This window comes from Lactuca virosa, chromosome 1, assembly GCF_052849685.1.
Source record: "Lactuca virosa cultivar CGN04683 chromosome 1, Lactuca_virosa_CGN04683_v6, whole genome shotgun sequence".
NCBI classification, from domain to species: Eukaryota; Viridiplantae; Streptophyta; class Magnoliopsida; order Asterales; family Asteraceae; genus Lactuca; species Lactuca virosa.
In genome coordinates, this window is record NC_136426.1 from 290664316 (window position 1) to 290669431 (window position 5116).

Here is a 5116-nt window from a genome sequence, read left to right on the forward strand (position 1 = left end):
TTTCAAGAACTTGTGGGTTAGGGAGAATAATTGGAGGAGGTGAAAGAAGTATGATTTCCCAGGGATATCATCCTCATTTAGGAAAGCTTGTTTCAAGAGATTTGGGATGATCATAAATGCCTGAACTAGACATCTTTTGGGAGATATTCAAGATAGTTGATTTAAGTCCTTAATATAGCACCCAATATGAAATATTAAGGCTAGGACCCAACACAATACTTTTATAACTTGGAAGAGGGATGCCGTAATCCAAGCTATAAAATATTTGAAGGTAGGTGAATGACGATTCACCAATTTCCACCATGAAAAACGAAATAATTTTTTTAAGTTTTTACTTGGATTTGAAACTCCTAGATCTTTTGAGATTCATTGAACTTTTCAAAGGCATGTTTCAATATCGAGTGTGCCCTTCAGGTTTTGTGACTGGGATGCCGAGGATCACAAAACAAGGTGTGAAATAACCATGCAAATTACTTGGTACCCTTAAATGTTTACCCCTTAATCAATGTGCCGGTTAACCACACACGCTTCACCGATACTATGATAAGCAATAAGTTACCCTTTGCCTACCTTGTTAAATCCAAGTTAGTGTGCCGGTTACCCACACACGCTCCACCAACGACTTAAACAAAGTGCAAAGTGTAATTTCATGGATTAGCACCTTATTCACATTTTCCTAAGTAACTAAGATTGGGAATTAATAAAAGTTTAGTTACTTAGTATTTTTCATTAATACTTTTAATGAAAGGAGAATTATAGTCCTTGTCCTTACTTGTTCCGCTAACGACCCTCCACCAGTCAAGGAAGCGGTGGGTGAGAGTGGACACCCATTAAGCTGCCATTTTATAGGCAGCAACCTTATACCCCCTTATAGATCAGGTTCGTGAATGAGGCCTACTAATGGTAAGACTGACTTGCTCTTATACATATATATAAATATTATTAACTTATAATATTATAAAGTATAAGGGTTGAATTTTAACTTTTAAAATTCTAAGGGCTTAACTTGGAATTAAAGTATTCATGAGGGAAACTTTACAAATTCCAAAACTCGAGGGCAAGTTTTGAAACTATTCAAAACTAATTAATTCCATAACTTATGTGTTTAAAGTAGTTTTAATTAAAAAACTCTTCAAGTTCCATAACTTGAGGACAAGTTATGGAAGACTTTAAACTAATAAAAGAATGTAACTTTTCTTTATTTATAACTTATGGAACTAATTAAGGTTACACATTATTATGATTTAATGAAGTGACTCTTGAACCTCCATAACTTGAGGACAAGTTATGGAGTCATAAAAACATTCAATGAAAACAAGACTCTTCATTTTGTAACCTTTGCCAACTTTTATGAGTTTTAAGAAACTTTAATGTGACTTTTCATGTAACTTGAGGACAAGTTACACAAACACATTTTAGAATCAACTCTTAGTTTAAAATGGATCAAAGACACTTAATCAATCAACCTTTTCTATTAATCTAAGCAACTCATATGAACAAGATAATTGAAATCAAACTTTTTCATGTAATTAGAGTAACACTTAAACTAATACAAAACATGAATCTATTGACAATTATCTTTGAAATTGGATTGGCATGAACATTACCACATCAAAAACAAGTTTATAAGTCCAAAAACATCTTAGGGTAATGTTCCTAGTCCAATTCCAGCCAAAACAGTCAAATTTATGCTGTCAGGGGGGTCCAACTCGTCGAGTGCATTGCGACAACCCGAAATTTATTCCGTCACTGTAACCCTTTCCGTTAATAAAATTTATTTTATTATTAAAATTGTGCGTTAACTTTTAAGTTAAATAATTCACCTAGGGTTATTGTCATAATTTCCTACGTGTAGGAAATCAATAAAATCATATATAATTCCCTCGATAATCCTTTGGAAAAATTTCTAGTTTACGACTAAGTCGGGTTACGGTCACTTAATCGGGTAAAATCTTAAACTCCGTTTAATGTCGGGATTGGGTGTGTCCCCACCTAACTGTGGACTCAACCCCATATAAGGGTTGAGTGGACTCCATTTGAGTCTTTTCCCACCTTAGAACTTTCTCTCTCTACACTCTCTCTCTAAAAATCGGATTTTTGCTCAAGAATCACTCATTCAAGCTCCAAAATCGTAAGTAATCCTTCCTAGCTTGTTGTTTAACTTAACATGCATGCAAATCTGTGGGTTAAACTCTCCAAAGGACCCAAAAACTTGTGTTTACGGTTTGGGAACACCTCCCAAAACCGTAAACTCCCATAAGGGGGTTTTGAAGCCCCAAAACCCTTTCAAACCTCTTCTAATGTTCAACTATGGCTTAGGAACTTGCATGCATGAACTTAGAACCCCAAGATCATGAATTTTTGGGGGTAAACATGAGTTTACGGTCCATGAACATTCATGAACCGTAAACACCCCAAAATGGGGTTTTGATGCCCCAAACCCTCTTCAATGCTTGGCTAATGACCTAGAAACTTGCTGGAATGATCTTAGAACCCTAAAACATGGATTGAATGGTGAAAACATGAGTTTACGGTTTGGGAAGGTCTCCCAAAACCGTAAACACCTCCAAAGGGTGTTTAAGTGCCCTTAACACCTTGTATGGGTTACATTTGGGTCTAGAACCTTGCATGCACGACCTACAACCACCAAAACACATGAAAAATGGACACACATGAGTTTACGGTGGTAAACCCATCTGTTTACGACCGTAAACTCCCCAAGGAGTGGTTCAGAAACCGTAAACTCCATAAAGGGTCCATTCCAAGCCCCAAACACTTCCTAAGCCTTTGATTCAACCCTAGGACCCTTCTTTGTGAAGCATGAGACCTTGAAACACCCAAATGCACCATTCCCATGAGTTTACGGCCGTAAACTCATGGGGGATGTGGTCTTTGGACCGTAAACACCCCTAAGGGTTTACACTTGAGGAGTAAACTCCATATCAAGGCTCAACACTCCTTAGATGCAACCCGAATAATTCCTAACACTTGAAATAATGTGTTTTCGCGCCTCAGGTGTATTATCTTACTTAATTGGTAGTTCAATGTCTAATTAGATACACTTATGTATCTCCTCATGTTACATAGGATCCTCGCGCGTGTTCAAGCTCTAAATTGACACTTAGCATCCTAGCCGGCACATTTCTCGTCTGGTGAGTTTATACCCCTACACTTTTTCCGAGTTTTTCATGTTTTCAGTGGGGGAATACAAGCAAATCATAAAGGTTTTTCGTAACTTTAAAACTGATGTAATTATACGATTTTCTGATAAACTCTAGATACAATATCCCTTTTGTAATATGCGGAGCACAAGGGACGTTTTCTGAATATAATTACATAGTTTTCGAAACAACATAGAAACCTATCGAAACATTCAAATTATTATGGGAATAATTTGGGATCTTATTACTTGTTTTACGGATTCATATTTCATACAAAGCCAAGATATAAACTATGTCTGATTTAGTTTATCCATATCTGATCTAGAGTACCATGCTAAATAATTATGTTGTATTTAATTATTTATACTCTACTATGTTCCAAACGATTTCGAAACTCGATAATGACCAATTATCTCGTAAATTAGTTAATACTAGCTTGTGAGACTTGTCTTCGTTATACCCTTCCGGGTACTAGTAAATCCTCTCCGGAAGTATAACCAGAGTCTCCTGGAGGGAGAACGTGAAATTTGTGGATAGATCTATTCGGGACTGACAATCCCACACCTAAACTGCTAGCTACAGTTAGGCGGGCACGCCTGGGGTGACAAATTTTGGAAATCGAACGACGGCTGAAGAACGTCAAGGAGGTCACGGGTCAAATTAGTATGGTGATACGACTCACAATACGTATTAAATAAACTACCTTTGGTCACAGATTCCTTTCTTTCTTCTATAGTTTTATGTATTAAAACTACCTACTTCGTACTGGAGGGAATTTCCAGGATCATAACTTATGGTTTTCTTAACTTGTTGATGATTAGTCAAGGTTTTTCTCATTCTATGGAAATCAACTTACATGTTAGAAAATATGGGATTTTCTGGGAAAACATGCTTATGTATATTCATAACTCAGTAACAATGGTTTTCGATATAACAACAATCTTAATCAAATGAAATGAAGTATTTATTACAAGATTAAATAACCGGTTTTTCCTTATAAAACATGCTTATGAACTCACCAGCTTTATGCTGATATTTTAAAACTGCTTGTATTCTCAGGTTCTCGTTAGACAGGTATCCCGTTACTTTTGGAGAAGACGGAGTGTATAGAAGTCTCATCTTTACTTTTGATATACTGATGTATATAAACTATGTATTTCTCCACTCTCAAAAGAATGTAACTTTTCTTATGTAATGTAATGGTTGTGTTTACTCTGATTACTATGTTCAATGGTTGTGATACTACGTATGACGTCCTCCGCCCCGGAACGATTCCGCCGCCGGTTTCGGGGTGTGACAGATTGGTACCAGAGCTATTGTTTATAGTGAACTAAGTATACCGAACCTTACATGGTATACAACTATAAACACTAAGGGGCCTAAGTGCTCTAAACTAAATGTATACTTTCAAAATATAAGTATTTTTACAAAAGTATACAAGTATACCCGTCTCCCAGGAACCGTGCCTTAAGCAGAACAAAACAAAAGTATTTTGGATGTTGAACACTGCGGTTAAACCTGGGCAGTTATGTAATCATGTCTAGGGTCAATATAGCCTGATCAACTATACTTATTCGAGACATGACCAACATGTGCTTGGGAGTGACTTTGGTGTTACAACAGTCCTAAAACTTACCAAATATGTATCCAACTCCAAATACTATAGGAGTATTTTAGTCAAAACCGAATGCATTGTAGAAGTTCATCCCAAGTGTTGCTACTCATTCCTTCCTTAGCGATAGTTTACTTGCTTTAGTAACTTTTCCTATACTATCGCTTTGTAGAACACTCTAACTGCCATAATGAGATATCCCTTGTTTCATATCTCTTAATTCTATCCAGAGGACTTACCATCCTCTTCTTCCTGATTGGTTTAGAACAAGATGCCTCCCCGAAAAAGACCTATCAGGAGAAACGACGACACTCCACCACCACCACCGCCTCCTCAGTTTGAT